Raw genomic sequence first — 17,933 nt, forward strand, 5'->3', positions numbered from 1 at the left:
CAGGAGTTCATATATCTTGTAGGTCACCTCACTTTTTTAGCTTCAGGTTGAGAAATAGTCTCTTTCCCTGTACCATCCCCCTTTTCTGGCTCAGTCACTGTTTAATGATTCAAAGCAGAGTTGAACAGTGTCTCCCAACAAAGCTGAGAAAGCCCTTCCTCCAGTGTCAGTGGGGCAGCAGGTATGTCCCTCAATTACAGGAGGAAGTGGAAGCTCTTTCCCTTCCACGCTGCCATTCTGGGTGAATGCTCTGGCCCCCGAGCTATTGGTGAAGGCAGGGGCTGAAGGCAACAGTCGTGGCAGAGAAAGGTGACCACGTTCTGTGAGGAGACCATTCTGTTTGCAGGAAGCACTGAGGTTGTTTACTTGCTTGAGTGGTGTAGGAAGGCGGAGACAGTTCCTGCTGCACAGGGCTGGGCCTTGCCAGGCACACTGGCATGGGGCATTCAGACCAAAAGCAGCTGGGACTCCGGTGCTTATTGTCTTTTGTATCTCCAGGCAGTGAGTTCTGTCAAACACATTGTTAGAGAAAGTTTTGCTGGATCAAACAGAATTTCCTGGTCCTAATAAAATGAAAGTAATAAAAACATCAAATTCAGTCCTGATCCAGCTCCTAATCAAATAGATTCACCACCAGCTTGCTACGCAAATGTATATCTCAGATAAACTGTGTGGGCACCTGAGAAATTGGTACAAATGGTGGAATTCCAGTTCTAGATCTCATTATAGGCAAAAGGGTAAGCTCTCTTCTTTTTGACCTGATTGATGTTTGCTAATGACAGTTTGGGGCTTAGTGGTGTTTCAGTATCATTTGAAAAATCATACGTATTTTTTAAACTCCTCTATGAGGTGCCAAAGATTCTTTTCTAGGGACATTCTGTTGTCTTGCTGACTTGAGCAGGAGTTTAAACATGAATACACTTTTGAAGGAGCAGATCCTGAACTGGCATGGTAAGTGCAGGTAGGTGTTTCATTAAGCTTGCCAATGCTTATCCACTGTTCCAGTGAACTGGGAACTGGGGGTGGGAACCTCCTGAGGGTGGGTTTTCTTGGAATCACTTCTGTGCTCTTGGATTCCAGTGGAATCTGAAAATATTAGAAGCTTAGCTGATCCTCTTAATCTGGAATGACTCAGGGGGTTGTTCTGATAAGCTGGTAGTAGGAGGTGAAGATGAAAAAAGAATTACAAGGGATGTGGTGAGAAATCAGTTCTGTAAAGGTGGCTGAGTCCTTTTTTCTCCATCAGTTTGCTGCCCTTGCTATTTGTATAACTTATTGCAAAATCTTTCTGACAAGTCTTCTGTTTGGTGGGGAGGACGAAATTGTGGAAGTGCTTTTCTGGGCTCCTAATTCCCCTAGCTGTCCTGGTGTTGATATGACACCTGATGTCCCCGAGCAGCATGACAGCTGAGATCAGCATTCACCAGCAGACAGTATGAGTGAAGATTTTATTTCCTGTCCTAATCAAATGTGGTATCGCTCATATCTGATGACAATTGTAGTCTTTTTAACAATCCCCTCTGTGTAAAGCCTTGAATATTCACTTATAGTTGCATTCCTGGAATAATTTATTCTTTGCACAGGGATGCAATAAGATGTTTGCTCCAGTTAAGCCAAGACTGAATTGTGCCCCAAGGAATCAGCCAGCCAGCTACTGAATCTTTATCAAACTGACACAGACAACCCTCATCCCTGGTAGGAAGATCAAATACCTCTCACAGGAACATGATCTTCTTTCAGCCTCTTAAGCATCACAGTGTAAAGTGAAGCACCCACTGGCTTTCTGGCTGGGCACATAGGGAGAGAAGCCTGCAGCCCATTACCTCTGCCCCCACCAGCTGTGGCACAGTGACTGTGCTGCAGGTTCCAGGCAGGGTGGGGATGTATTTGGACAGCTGAGAAACATGAGCAAGGAGAAGAAAAAGGGCTGTCTCCAGGCAAACATGTCCTGATTTATGACAGAACTATATTTATGTTAGTCGTAACCACATTATTCAATGTAATTGGGGTCAAGAATTGAATGAGTCTAAAAGAATGCAAAAAATAGTTTCAAAATTCCTATTATAAATAAAGACCTGGTTTGGAGGTTTTGTGAGAACTCCAGAAGCTGAAAGGGTAGCAAACCCCCAGTGTTTTTCAAAAGACAATGCCAGAAAAACCACATGAAAATTCCTCTCAGTGGAGACAGACTGCATTCAATTTATTTTTTATTTTTTGGTTCTTGTCAGTGTCTCTTGCTGCCCTCACTGTCATTTTACTTTCATGCTGTTTCTGTGCAAGCTGACCAGTTCAGCACTGGTGGATTCTAACACCAGGCAAGAGCAGGGACTTGCTGTTTGTAGCTGCCAGGAGTCCACTTCCCTCCCCTCAGCGTGTCCCAAGGTAGCAGCAGCTGTCAGTCCAACAAAGCCACTGCAGTTCCTTCCACTCTCACGTTGCATTTGTTATGTTGCATTGTTTTCTGCTGGGAAAGGTAGGTATTTCCCCCCAGCTGCATTTTGGAGGGCTGGTCCCTGGGCTGAGGCACCATGCCCTGCTCTCCTTTACATTTTTGTGTTTCCTCAGAGCAACATTTATTTGAAGAGTTTCTCCTATTTGCCTAATTTTTTGCATCTTGTTTCTTTGCTTATGCCCTGACTGGTAGGATAATACCTAGCTCATAGTGCCTTGTTACAACTTTTAAGACGTGAATTTTACCATGTCTAGCTCAATCTAAAAGGATGTTACTCCCATCAATGACAGCTCTCCTGACTATTGCTTCTCTTCACGTTTTCAAGTGAATATGAAGTTTCTTCTTCCATGGTATCTGGAGAAACAGTGAAAATAGTTCTCTGCAATCGACTTTTTATGGCTGTATTGCCATAATTAAAGAACTTGCCTTCATTTTGGAAAAAAAAAATCAGAATGTGACTTGTAAGCTGTAGTAATAGAGACATTCTCTATTACAGTTAACCTTTGCTCTTCAGTTAAAACTGTTATCTCAGACCCAAGCCAAGGGTCATAGATAAAACCTCCCTAGGTTTTTTTTCCACCTCTTGAGCTGAGTTGCATCAGTGAACCATTAACTTGGTAGATTATCTACTGTTACTTTTATGGAAGAAATGCATACTGTACTTTTTCTGCATTGCTTGAATTTGATTTATGTATGGCTCCAGTTCTATAGGTTCCTCACTGAGGCAGGGCCTTCATACCACAGCAAAGTAAACAGGCAACAGAAACTTGCCCCAACAGTAGCCAAAACTTAGAGAAAACCACATACTTTTGTCCTCATATCTTTTCTATTTAACATGCACCACTAAGAGTCTGGATTTACACTAGGGAAAAACTAATTACAGCAATGTTAGATTAATGTTAGCCTTAAGTTAAACTGCAAAGGCCAGGATCTGAGCTGTGCCTGGATCCTAAGGGGGGCTGCAGCCAATCAATTATAGCTCCCTAATCTGAGGACAGGTAACGAGCTGGCCCCAGCACTGATTAGAGCAATATTAGAGAAGAGATTGCAGCATCTTGGGGGCTGCTCTGTCAGAATCAGTTGCCAGTGGCCACTGGGCATGGCTTGTGTTGCACTAAACCCCTCTGTGCCCTTGCTGTGGTCTTGCAGGAGGCTGCAGGAACCAGTTGCACCAACTTTCTGACAGGAGAAAACACCCAGGCTGAAAACAAGTGAGTTCTTTCAAAGTGGGCAGCACGTGGAAGTGAGGAGGCCATGGGCTGACTAAATCCTCCTCCTCCCATTGGGCAGGAAGAGATAACACAGCCGGGGACATCCGCCAGCAGTAACCAGCTTTTCTGCTCCCCCACCAGCAAATGGAGCCTTCCTGGCATGATGATTTTCCACTTCCTCCCAACCTCCCAACCTCACCAGCCCATCTCTGAGAGTCAGATTTTACAGCAATTTTGGGGGGGGGGGGGGGGTTGGACTTCCCTATTCCCTATTCTCCTGCACACTCCTCTTTGCTGTTGCCAAATGTTATCTCCCCTCCTGGCATGTTGGAGCTCCCCAGAGCAAAGGGAGTGGAGTGTGAGGAAACCAAGGGATTTGTCTGACTCAGTTTCATTTGGTCTCTCAATCAGTTGAGAAACAAACATGATGTCCCTCTCCACTCCCTTTGGACTGGGCCTGTGCATTTAGGTCAGGCATCTGGAACTGGATTTTCCAATAGTTGGGAAAGAGCTTAATCCTTAAGAGGAGATTTGCAGGGAGGTGTGGAATAAAAGGAATAGGTTCCCAAAGCCCTTATGGGAGCCAGAGAGGGGTGATTCACTCAGCTCTGCTAGTAGCCTTCTACAGACACCTTTTGGAGGAGGCCAGAGCTCCTGGAGAAGGGTAGTACAGGCCAGCTATGGATGCTTTTATGATGTTTCTGTTGACTTCAGCTGATTTCTTGACAAAGCAGGGCTTACTGCTGCTTGCTTTCTTTACTGTGGACAGTGATAGCCTTAATCTGTTGACAAGCAAGTTTAGTTCTGCACAGCACTGCTGCTTTGCTGATGGGGTAGCTGGGTCTGACAGTGGTGGGAGGGGAGGAGAGCAGGAGCTTGACTCAGCTGCTCTGTAGTACATGGTTTGATGATGCTGCAGAGGCTCTGGATGCTCTGAGCACCCCAAAGGACTTCTCACTGCTCTTAGAAGCAGATTCCCTGTGGCAGTGGACAAGTCTGGGGACAGAACTGCTAGCTACCCTCCTGATAAATCCAACATGCCAAAAGTGGCTCAGTTTCTGAGGGCAGAGAGGAAAGAGGACAATCAAAAATGTTGGGATCTCACTGTTTCCCTCCCACACAGAGCTGCCCTAAGCACATGCTGCTGTGCATTGTGCAGCACTGTTCAGCTTGAGGCTGAGTTGTCCAGCCATGTCAGGGCTGCCACTGCTCTGCTTTATGCATCAGGTTAAACCACAGAGCCCAGAAGCTGGTGGCAAGCTAGACTGGGGCTGCTTTCCTTCCAGCTCCCAAGAGTACACCACCTCTTGGATACAGGTCCAAGATTTCACATCTCTCAACTGTGATGTTTTCTTGACCTCTGGCTTTTGACTAGATGCTGCTGCCCAGACCACTCAGCAGCTGAGTAGCTCATGCCCTGACCCCCTATAAACCTTCTGGTACCCACTGAGTGCTCAGGACGCACAGTGCCCCCCATACAGAGCCCATCTCCCTCATCCTGCACCTTCAGGACATGGGCAAGCTCAGGCAAGACATCCCTTTCTATGTCTGAGACACTTGCAACCTGTTTCACTATTTCCAGGCCCCCTGCCAGCAGCCCCCATCCTCCCCCCACACTCTGCCCCATCTGCCACTTTTGGCACTGTCCAAATGCAGTGCAGCCCTTGATGGTCTTTCCAGGCAGCTTAAGAAATTTGAATGGAAGTTCAGTCTGAGGCTAACTCAGAGTACTGGGTGTATTTCCTTTGCCCACCTTCTCCAAAGGAGTGTATGAGTATCTGCACCTGTATGAGAGGAGATATTGTGCTCCCAAATCAGAGCCCCCCTTTGCCCACCCTGAGTTGTGCACAGAGATACTGTGGTAGGTGAGGAGAGGAAGAAGGCTGAGAAGGGAAACAAAACCTCTTCGAGTGTGTAAGACCCTTGTTCAAGTCAAACTCAAAAGTCCAATTTGTTGCACAGATGTAACACCCTTCTCTTTTCTCTTTCCCAGCACAGATACCCTTCACTCAGAACCGCCCATATCAATGAATCTGGATCCAGTTGTGTGCCACAGTAAATCACATGAGGTGAATTTTTTAGTAGCTTTAAATGCTGTCACCGAATCAGCTTTAAACTCATTTTAATGAGGTCAGTGTGTCTTTGTGAGTGGTTGATGCTTTTTGGTCCCAGCTGTGATGTGATTCTGTGCTTCAGCTCTGACCTTGCTCTAGCTGTGCTTGTTTGCCCCTTTTAAAGACTCCTTCACATGTAGGGCTGTGTAGTGCAGCACGGTGAGGTGGCAGAGGAGACAGTTCAGTCCTATCCTTCATGCTCACGGTGTTGTTCATGATCAGTGTCAAGATAACAATCTGCTAGTGTTTTTCCAAAGGAATGAAGCTATAATTTTCCTCTGCATGACTTTAGCTATGAAGAGGAGTTTGTTTTGCCCCTTATTACAATAGAGGATTGCAGGGTTGAGCAAGATGATGAAAGCGTTGAGGTTAAGTAAGGTCAGGAAAAGAAAGTCTGGGTGGCCTTAAGTGTCCTTAACAGGTGGATTTTAAGCACCTTTTTCCTTCTCTGGAAGACACAAGTAATTCAATTTCGATTTTCTCACGGCTTAAAACTCCCATTATTATGGTTCTATATTTTCTCCTGTTCTGTGCCTCAGTACATGCATTACTTTTGCCTGCCTGTTGCTCTCTCTCGCAAATGTACAATGGCATGGAAAGATCTTCAGCTGCAGGACAGGACTGAGAGATGTAGTAAAAGTGACAGCTGTGTCTCTAGCTCTGTTCATGGTGGTACTGTCCTCTGACTGCTCAGTTCCCTGGGGTGCCTGTGTGAGAAGTCCTATTCCAGGGTATGGCTTGGGAAGAAGGCAAACTAGTCTTTGGGCCGTTCTTCCCACGCAGGATTTGTGGCATGGCCTAAATTTGTTTTTCCATAACTTTTCTTCTAGAATTTTATAAAGGGAAAACATTGTTTGTCATGAAATTAGATATTTCCTGTTGACCCTTACCTCCCACAGAGGATTTGGCTGATTGTATTAATTGCTCAAACTCTACAGGAAGGAAACTTTGGCTATGTAGGATGAACAAGCAAACTCATGCTCTTTCAAGCATTATTATATCCACTGGCATTCAAAAGAGTGAGAATGTAGAAGCCTATTCAATCTAAGGTGACTGAAGGCCCACACCAAGACCTTAAACCACCTTGTCCAGGAGCTGCTTTATGCTGATGACGCCGCCCTTGTTGCCCACACAGAAGCAGCTCTGCAGCGTTTAACATCCTGCTTTGCTGAGGCTGCTGAGCTCTTTGGGCTGGAAGTCAGCTTAAAGAAGACAGAAGTTCTCCATCAACCTGCACCTCAGGAAGTCTTCCATCATCCCCATATCACCATTGGCCACTCAGAGCTCAAATCAGTCCAGCAGTTTAATTCCCTAGGCAGCCTCATCTCCTCAGATGGTGAGATTGATGGGGAGATAGACAACAGGCTAGCAAAGGCATAGAGAGCTTTTGGAAAATGCCACAAAAGAGTTTGGCGAAATAAACACTTGAAGAAAAGCACAAAGATCAGTGTTTACAGAGCCATAGTGCTGTCTACTCTCTTATATGGATCTGAATCATGGGTCATCTACTGCCACCACCTGTGACTCCCAGAACGCTCCATCAACGCTGCCTCCGAACAATCCTAAACATCCACTGGTCAGATGATGTGACCAATCCATCTGTTCTAGAACAAGCAGCAGTCACAAGCATTGAGGCCATGTTGCTGAGAACACAGCTGTGCTGGGCAGGGCACGTCTCCAGGATGAAGGACCAACCACCCCCTCCTTAAGATCTTGCTTTATGGTGAACTTGCCACTGGCTGCCCCAAGAGAGGAGCCCCAAAGAGGAGGTACAAGGACTGCCTGAAACAACATCTCAACCTTGGCCATATTGATCACCATAACTGGTCTACTCTGGCCTCCAATGGGGAGGTCTGCAGACACACCATCTATAACACTGCTGTCTCCTTTGAGAACGCAGCAGGATCACCCTGGAGGAGAAAAGATAACGCAGAAAGAATCGTGTCTTGCAGAATGTACCACCTAAGGAGTCTTTCTGCTGTGCCTTTTGCAACTGGACATGTCTATCTCATATTGGCCTTTTTAGCCACCAGTGTGCTTGTGACAAACAAGGGTAGAGCCCTCCTCAAATCTTCGTTTGTGAAGTCTAGCCATGATTGAAAATGAGGAGAATAAAATTCTGAACACAGCATTTTCCATCTCTGGATTTAGATCTAATGTCATTCATAATGAAGCAGTTCCAATGAAGTCAGTAGGTTTTACCCTAAAGGAAAAAACACATGGAGGACAGGATTTGCACAGAATTCAGTACTCTGTAGTGTTTGCTTTAGGGACCACCGTGGTCTCTCTCCTCATCACAGCTGGGAGCAATGCACATCACCCTTCAAATCCCTACTCTCCTAAAACAAATGTTTTTCTACCTCTTGAAGGCAAGGGTTTCCAGTGGTTCTAGGTGTTCCCTCTCCACTGCAGTTTCTGTAGGATTTCCTCTGTGAAAACTTTATAATTTCTAAGTTCACTGTTTCTCTCGGTCACTCACTCTCTGTGTTTAAAAACAGTTTCACTTAGGCATTGCTCAATCAGTGCTATTCTTACATTCTTTTATTTTTGGAGCTGGAACTTTGGACCTCTAAGATGGCTCTGAGTAGTGACCCTCACTAAGAAGCAGTGAGCTCCAAGGCCCTTGGAAATGGAGAGAGATTGGGGTGACTCCTCTTCTGTTTGCTCTCCTTGCCAGACCTTGCAATGAGCGAGCTGTCCTATGCCCAAAAAGCAGGCTTTGGTCAGGTGTTCAGGGCTGAGCACTATAGCCAGGCCAGATATCACCTGAAGACATTTTCTTGGATTTTTCAGGGTGCAGGTATGTTTTGTTATTAGCTTCCATTTTTCCTAGGCTTGGCAAAATGGCAGATAGTAACTGCATGTGAACAGAATGGTGGGAAACCTCAGACTGGCTGAGCAGAGGACACCCAGTGTCTGTGCCTGCTGGGGGGGATGTGTGCAGGGGAGGGCTGGAATGCAGAAGTGCTGTTGTGTGTGAGTGCGACGTGTGTCCAGCACGCAGGGCAGGCATGAATGGAGAGCATGCACTCCTGTGCACGTCTGCTGGTGCTCCCAGGCCCAGGGGTTAAATTTTAAAATGGCTAATGATGTTTTCTCTTTTATTTTGGTATGAATAAGGAAGTGGGGTGCGCAGCCATCTTTACAGTCAGCCATTTTCAGTTCCCCTTTTTTTCTTGTCTGCCCCTGGACACGAGAAATCCTGTGAGTGCATGCAGCTCAGAGGCAATCCATGGTCACTGCAGAAATCATATGAGTCATTTAGTCGACCAGATTTTACTGGAAGACACTGTTCTGATTTCAGTAACAGAAGTATGCAAATAATGTAAATAATACAGATTTTAAATGTTAGCTTTTTAGTTTAACAGCAGGATCCATTTTTTTTTTAATTACTTTCATATAATACTTCCAAGGAACTCTTTGCATTTCCTTAATTTTTTACATTTTACTGCAAAATTTTTTTGCTATAGCTCTGGTATTACATTTGAAATCAGCGTCTTAGACAATGGTAGGATTACATCAATTACAGTAGAGAAAAAAATCATGACTCTAGATGTGGTGGTGAAGGGTACAGCAGGAAATAGTGCTGAAAGATAAGCTCACTACAGCTGGTGCAGCAAGAAAACTGCTCAATTACAGAATGGTAGGAAATAATGATTAGTAAAGACGTCTCCAGCGATTGAAGCCTCTTCACTGCTTGTGTGGTTTAGAGCTGCAGTAACAGACCCCCCTATGGGGAATGCCTTTGCACAGGGCAGGCTGTGCCCCATTTTAGTGAGATCCACATGACAGGTGTTTATCCTACACTGCTGATATTGAAGAGCAACCTGCTTTTAGGATACAGGCCAATAACCCTTCGTTTAAAGTCAAAGGTCCCAGGCAGGAGAAGGGAATGGGAGGTGATGAAGAATGACTGATGTTTGACTTGAGTTCCAGTGAATTCAGCTGCATTAGCATAATGCTTGCTTTGAGGGAAAGTGTGTACCATCTTTGTACTGTGTTGGACTTTCCAGCATCATCCACTTGCACAGGATGAGGTTATTGTCTTGCTCACCTCCTAGTAGCATTACTGTATTGCTAATAGCACAGATCCTTTGGGTCATTTACTAGGGGGACAGACTTTTTTAATCTCAAAATCAGGGATCCAAACCGGGTGAATAAACCATCTGACCTTTCTTCAGGAGACTGCATGAATAATCAATGATGCTGAAGAATTAGATTGCTTTGCTCCAGTGGTATAAAGGTTCCTTATTATCATGGCACAGTGGTTTTATAATGTCTTTATCAGCACTCAGAATTACGTGAACCGTTCTTCCCGCGCACGGGGGCTGTCTCGGTGTTGGGACTACTGAACATCCCGCTGACTTTTGCTTGTTAAAGTGTGTTCAGGGTAGTGTTGTGACGGTTCTCAGCTTCTGGTAAGTCTGGGCTCACTTCACTAGAGCTGAGCTAAATTAAGTCCTGGCCATTTTTCTCTCTGTATGTGGTGTAATAATCTCTTCCTCCTCCCCCCTGTCATCTCTCCTCACAGACTCCGCTGTGACCGCTGGCCTCAGCTGCTCCAGAGCTCAATGGCTGGCTGGGTGCAGCAGCAGGCTGAGGAAACATGGCCAAGCTGGGAAGAGAGAAACCAGGTTTATTTGATGAGTTTCTAACTTTAAGGTAGTTCAGGTCAAATATAATTAAGAAAACCCAAGTTATTGGCAGGACAAATCATGCAGGAGATACTTTTGTTGCCAAAACAATGTGCTGGGTTCTGGTCATTTTTTTGGTAACAAAAGTGGGCCTGTCAGCTTCTGACTAAACTGGCAATAATGAACAAATAACCCAAGGGCTGAGCACAGCTATATGGTGTCTGTCACAAGGACAGAAAGCACAGTTTTTCTTAAAAATATTTTATTTGGATTTTTGACATTTTACATGGATATTCGTCATCAATCTGGATTCAAAATTTTCTCTTAAGGGATCCAAATGAATGAGACACCTCAAAAAGGCACTTGTTACCTTTCACAGGTTCTCAATATTCTCAAAGGAGTAGCCACTGATTAGCAGGACCTACGCAAATGAAGTATAGGCCAGTGTTTAAAGCTGCACTGGTTATATTTCCATTGATTATGCAATCCTTTCAGATCTATAGAAGACCTACATTCATTAACAATTGCTGACTGAAGTCAAACAACCCCAGCAGACCAAACTTTTGGACGCCAGAAGTCAAACCACAGTCAGACTTGCGAACAGTGAGTACAATACATGGAGAGGGATTTTGAAACGCTGTTTCAGTCAACTTTTCACAGCAGTGAAAATGATGTAACCATTTAAGGAGTTTGAGGTACAGTATGTCAGTTGCTGAAATGCTTAAAAATAAACCACAACACACTCGTTTTCAGAGGGTGGGAAATCGAAGTGCAGAAAAGTGAAATGACTTGGCTGGGGAAGCAGAGTAGCCTCTAGCAGGTCAGACCATATCCCACTTGTCCAGTGCTGGTGTTAATCAGCGAGGCCTGCTGCTTTCTGTGCAGCATTATGTCTTGTATAATAATTGCAGTCTGCTGTCATTTCTCTGCTTTTTCTCAGCTGGGAGGGCTGTAAGAACTTGCTGTTTTGCTCGCTAGGTGACAGTTTTCCTTACTTCTCACTAGGAGAGATGAGTTACCAGAAGTGCCCTACGGAGAGAACAGTGTTTGTTGCTGGGAAGTTACACGTTCAAGTGTCCAAGCCCAAAACCACAATGTACTATTTGCTTTAGACAGTCATGCGATAACACATTTTTTTCTGTTGTAAGCTGTTAAAAATAAAACAAGGATGCAGAAAATAAATGTTAGAACAGAAGGAGCGCCCTGACTTTCCACATAGCTGGAACAGCAGGGTGGAAGCCCTCAGAGCTGAACAGAAGTGTAATCCAGGAGTTGATTTATTTTTTACCCGAATTTACAGAAATCATCACAAAACCTTTTGCAAATTGGTTTTTAAATCAGCCCTGTTCTGGTCACCTCTTCTCTGGGTGCTGGCAGTGACTAGGAACAGCAATACAAAACTATATCTACTTGGCTTATTTCTCCTGTTTACCACCTAACTTTTGGTCAGGTTGAAAGCTGAGCTTACAGTGGGAGTCATATAATTGGGCTTGATCTGCAAGATCTCCAAGGCAGGGGTGCTGAGTTCATTGTAATTCAAGTGAAGTGGTTAAGGGCAACTGATGGTGAGCCATGTGTATTACGGCACATTTTATGTGGCAGTAACCATGACATACTAAGACAATGATTTACTAAGAGCACTGATTTCTTCAGCTAAAATTTGGTGATCCAAGCAGCTGCTGAGAAAGACCTATGCCATCTGTGTTTTAGAAATAGGGAAGGAGAGATGGGCAGTGGGAAGGGACATAAAAGATACATTTTCCCCACGACTGAAACAGCTACTCTGAGTATTCTAAACTAAATCACGTCTAGTGCTGGTTCCCAATAAAAATATAATAAAGCAGAAGATTGTCAGTAATTTGAATTAGGAATGATTGTCACTAATCATCATAAAACCTGTCTCCTCAGAATAACAGCTATGAGCTGTAGCTACTGTTTGTTTTGCGTATCAGAAGTCACCTCCTCCTTGCAGGGAGGTGAACACCTTTCCAAGGCAAGTGATTGAAAACCATCCCGTTCCAAACCAGGTTCTTAAAGGGTTTCATGCTGTTGGAGCAGATGGAAACTGCCACAGCCACCTCTTCTGCTCTGCGGGACGGAGCGCGTCGCTCTGCGCAGGGACAACAATTACTATCTCCTGTCACCACAACTCACACGTGACCAGGAGGGCGGATGCTGCAGCCCAGCAGGTGCAGGAGATTCCACGATGTGTTATCTCTGGCCACGGACTGTCCTGTTTCCAGGAACACTCTTCTGATGGAGGAGATAAGAGCCTGCCAGTAACTTCTCTTTGTGCAAAGGAGTTGGCAAGAATGTCTTCATCAAAATGGCTTTGTAGTTGCATTAGTTTCTAAGAAGCGCAGGAGGAAATATAGATACAGCTGCATGTTATATCCTATATTTTTTTTACATATTCTTTTTAGGTAATTGTGTCATATTTGCTGTGTAGATGGTAAATTAAATGTGCTATGAAATGGTACCCAAATAAATCAGTCCTGCAAATGCAAATGAGCAAATGTGCTGAATCCAGTAACACACTAGCAGGTGTGAAGGTGGTCACTTTTTCCCAGGGCTGAAAAGATGGGCTTCCAACATTTCAATTTGTGCATCCTTTGAATCTCTTTTTTAGGTGGATGGAGGAAGGGACCTTATCGTGTATAGCATCCATTAGGAGCTCCCCATAATCCAACCCAAATCAGCACAGGTTTACAGCAACACCCATTTATACATTATTCTTAAAAATAATTGGAAATAAGGTTTCATAAAATTTCTGCCCTGAATTTCAAGCTCCTGTTTTGCTGTCAGCTCTTGATCTCTGGCATCCTTCCAGGCTGGGGCTGAATGAGCACTGGGGCTTTACAAGCAGGCAAGAGTGGAAACTAAGGGATAAGGGCCTGATCCAAAGGCCATTTCTTCCAGTTAGCCTGGAACATTTCCTTCAGGCCAAAGTAATTAGGGCCACTGTACCACCCTTCGCTGTTCAGGCAACACTGAGATCTCAAAGTATGTGCATTCAGCTCTTCACAACAGCAACTCTTGCCCTGTGTTAGCCCCCTCAGCCCCCCAGCAAACACTTTCACTACCTTTTTCGTTATCTGTAGCATCCTCCTGGGCACCGTTGGTGCAGGCAGGTGTAAAAGGATTAAAAAGAAGAAATGGGACTTGTAAATGAGTTGAGATCTGAAAGTGAAGGGAAGGTCACTGCTTCTAGACCACACTCACGAGCTCCTTCTAGGCAGACTGTGTTTGGGGTTTCTGGGATTCTGTGGTGAAGAAGGCAGGTGATGTGCTGGTGTATGAGGACAGGTAACTGGGCTTTCAGAAAGATCCTAACATTTGCATTGCAAATTGGTGTTTAGGCTGCTTCAACTCTATTGTTGGTTATCACTCCTTATGACTCTCTTTCTTAGATTTAACTGCTAATATTGCCTCTGGAATTCATCTCCAAGATTCAGTCTGTCCATTACTTTGGCCCCTGGTTGGAGAAGGAATTTGTTACCCCATCTGTGCTCGACTCTAACACCACAAGTTGGGACATGTACTACTTCTGCTGCTTTTGAAAGCAGAAGTTCCTCTTGGTTCTGGAAATATTGCACTCGTGGGCCTCGCAGAGGATTCTTGCTGTCATGTGGAGTAATGGGAAGGGTTGGAGAAGTAGGGCCTGAAAGGCACAGCCATGAGACTTGCCGAAATGCCTGACTGCTGTGGAGGGGCAGGCTGGTCCGGGTGTCCAACAGCTGACCCGAGATCCCAAGTGCCCAGACATTCACCCCATCCCAGAGTGCTGGAGGAGACCCCACAGTAACTACGGTCCTGACAATCAGCTGGTTCTGCAGAGGACAGCCACAACCCCCAGGTCCTGCTCAGGCTGCACACAAAACTCTGTGTGTTGCAAGAGGACTACAGGCCACCCTTGGGAGCCCTTGATGGACAGCTTCCCAGCCTCCTGGCCCCACAGCATCACCCTGAACTCAGCATTGCTGCTGGGCCAGAGGCCTTCCACGAATTAGCCTGAAACACGAATGCTTGTTTTCCTCATGCACTGAATAAGACACTGACAATATCTAATTGTCAATACCCCTCCCCTGAGAGACATGCAACAGCATTGCTCCTCAGGGCATATTCCCCACTGCTGTATTTAGAACAGTTTGAAAAGACCGAATTTTAAAAATAATAATCTTTCCAAAAGTTCCCCACCCACCAGCACTCCTCTGCCAAATTGCAGTTTGAAGAAAATGAAAAAGGACAAGTTTATACAGTCTGATGAACGGGTGTTCAAAATGGAACCTGAACATCATAATTCTTGCAAATGTTCACTGATAATGGAAAGCAATGGTGGTGATGGCATCATGCCCAGAGAGGTCCTGTTGGTTAGATGGTTGTGGGGTTGTTTCTTTTCACAGTTTATATTAAAGGTGAAAATGTCTGTTTTCTTCAGTGTTTAAGAGTACTTTTCTCCCTCTCCTCTTATGGACGGAACTTTTAAATAAAGCTACACATCAGTTAGTCTACAATATTTAGTGCAAATCCTTTGCACAGTGTGTTTAGTTGTGTTTCTATTCATGAGACTCCCCCTTTATGCAGATGTTATTTCTTAGAGTTGTTTGTGAACATTTGCCATCAAAGATCAAGTGGACTTTGCTGCTTCTATTTGTTTACTTGATTTATTTATCAAGTCACTTTTGCTGCTGCTATTTAGCATTTGTAAAGGATCAACTAAATAGATGGCATCAACCATGTTCCAAGATTTCATAGACAGTATTTGCCCTATGTATGCATAGTAAGACTAAAGTGAATGATAATATTAAATAAGTATTGACTTACAAACTTTAGAAAATCGAAGGAGGCTGAAATGTCACGGTCGGACGTTTCTTTAAAATTTATATGAACAGAACTCTTTTGTGCTTTGTCTCAAATGCTCTGTAAGGGTCTTGAAATTAGGTAGAATAAGAGTGATGTTGAATTTGTAAGTACAGGCCTGGATGCTGGGCTGCACAATGCTCACACTGAGTTTTGTAGCGTGGAATCAGCCGTCCCTGTGTGAACTCCACGGTGCTGCTGGGACACTTGTGCAGCTCAGGTCCAGGCAGTCATTTCTGCAGTTGTAGGGTATGTTTGTGCCACTATGATTTGACATCAAGTATTTTGCCTAATCTCATCATGGCTTAAACCATAATTGTAATGAATTCTGACATCACTGAATCCTCTGCATCATCAGTGATATCTATGTAATTAAAGGCAGAATTTAATCTTTAGATTTTATAAGGCTGCAACAATTACCTTTTACCCACATGAAATACTGCATCAGGCAAATCTATAATTAGTTAAAACTAAAACAAAGTGCATTTCTATTATTAACAATATTGCATAAAATCTCAGTGCCACAGCTAAAAAATCGAAGCCAAGTAACAGTTCAGGGACAGTTGCTGCTATAAAACTTTTGACCTTAGTTACCGAATGTACATGCAAACAAATAAACTAACCAGACAGAGATAGTCCCCTAGGAGCAATCATGATTTCCAAAATTCTGGGGGCTTTAAGCCAACCTGTAGAGTTGATGGAATAAAAAGTTTGCCTGTGTGTGCCAGCTCATTAATCAGTGACCTTTTTCACTGGCAGAAAGGCTGGTTTGCACATTTACACAAGGTATCCATTTTTGCATCCTCTCCTGTAGATATTGCTGACTTAAAGGCTGCAGGAGTCAGGAAGTGTTTTGTTGAGACATCATGGACAGCACTGTGTCCCTTGCAGTGATAGCTCTGTGGAAGGCTCTAATTCCATTGTGCCAGTTGTATTCTTTAGATACATCTGTCCTCTTGGACAGCTCTGGCTTCATGGTGGCTTAAAATAGTGTTATGCTATATTGTAAAATCTAGGATCCCTTGGATAACTGGTTCAAAATGGTTTTCTTCTGCTATGTTAGAGGTCTTTGATGATGAGCATTGTTTGTTCTGCGGGTCTCAGGTGTGCCAAGTGAGTTCTCAATATTCCTGTGTTGATTCTTCTGCTTATTGTTAGCCTCTGGCCTTTGCACATCTCACTCGGAATCCTGAGGATTAGGAATCACTCAAGTCCTTGATAAGGATTTGTATTTGTCTCCATCTTCTTGTAGTCAGCTGCAATCATGCTCCACTGATCAGCAGAAGGTTCATTATTGAACCTTACATGTGTTTTTCATCTTCAGCATAAATTTTGCTTTGACAACGTGCTCAGCCCCAAAGCCCTTGAAGTCCCCTTTGAAACACATATTAAAGGCTTTAACTTATTTTCCTCCTTTAATGTACTGGGGACTGTACTGGTACATACTGGGGATAGTTCAGGGTAGAGCTTTAAAAAGTGACAACTCCTTCTTGATGTCTGTGTCCGTGAGGACAGATAGGACATGTTAAGCTTGTTCTCCAGAGATTTGTTCCCAGCTGGCATTGCCTACCAACTCTGAAATCTTTGTATCTCTTAGCTTGAGACCCCTAAGCTGAGGGAGAATCATAAATATGAGCCTCAGTTTCTTGCCATGTTCATCCTAAATATGAACCACATTTACCTACGTGGTGCAGCTGAAATCAGAGCTGTGATGTCTCAGATGTCCCTCTTCAGAGTATGTGTTTGAATAGCTGTATAATGTGCCGATCTTATCCATTTCAACACACACCTACCCAGACAATATTGCAATTTGCTTGCATAAGTAGACAAAACGTTGCCATTTAAAACTCATTCACGTTGCTAAAGCATGAAGAGAGAGACTCCTTCACGCAGGTTTTGGTTCAGATGCTGGGTCATTGTGAGGAACAGGCAGTAACACACACGTGAATGCCAGGAAACCAGCTCAGCAAAAAACATATTTAGAAGTTTACAGGTCTCCCCACGTTCAGGTGCATGGAGAATGGTCTGAGGGTGCCCAGTGGGAGGCTGCCTCTGGCTCTAGACCTGAATCACTCAGAGTGGAGTGACCTGAATCATCTCAGCAGTGAGATATGGAGTGGCTGTGGATACCTGCTGTGAGCCACAGAAAGGCACTGTAACCCCAAGTGAGGTAACTCAACAGAAGAAAGCATACTACAGCCTTTTTTTTTATGTACAAGGGCAAATCCTATTGTTCCCTTTGCCCAATGTTTGGGACTTCTCCTGGGAAAACAAAGGGATGAGAAAGCTTGGGAAAACAGGCCCACAGCCTTTCAGCTAGTTACCAACTCCTACAGGCAAAGCTGGAGGAACAGTCTTTGTTCTGAAGTGAGAGCAAAGGGCCATTTTCTGCCCTTTACCCAATAATGTGTATTTACTGAGTGGTAATCTGCATTAAACCTTTTCACAAGCTATTTTTGAAGCCAGTCACCTCACCAAGATTGGATACAGGAGTCCTGTGAACTAGGCTTTGAAACAGCACATTGCTATAACAAAAGGTTAAAGCATTACTCATAAAAAATGACCCTTTGCCTTCAGAAAAAGGCCACACAAAGCAAACCTACATTTTGTCCACCTAGTAAGATACACACGGAGCTTACATCAATAATCCTTTAATCTTATG

The 17,933-nt window shown here is 44.3% G+C and overlaps 1 long non-coding RNA gene across 5 annotated transcripts; it reads left to right on the forward strand.

Annotated features, from left to right (window-relative positions):
* Positions 1-7,559: 7,559 nt before the first annotated feature.
* LOC135422222 (uncharacterized) lies at positions 7,560-15,298 on the forward strand. Of its 5 annotated transcripts, none has more exons than XR_010434380.1 (4): positions 7,560-8,577; positions 10,309-10,439; positions 10,915-11,106; positions 12,439-15,298. It is a non-coding gene; the product is annotated as an uncharacterized LOC135422222 (long non-coding RNA). The 5 variants fall into 5 exon arrangements; XR_010434379.1 differs by having other exon boundaries at positions 10,915-11,014; XR_010434381.1 differs by having other exon boundaries at positions 10,309-10,411.
* Positions 15,299-17,933: the final 2,635 nt, after the last annotated feature.

This window comes from Pseudopipra pipra, chromosome 14, assembly GCF_036250125.1.
Source record: "Pseudopipra pipra isolate bDixPip1 chromosome 14, bDixPip1.hap1, whole genome shotgun sequence".
Taxonomy (NCBI): Eukaryota; Metazoa; Chordata; class Aves; order Passeriformes; family Pipridae; genus Pseudopipra; species Pseudopipra pipra.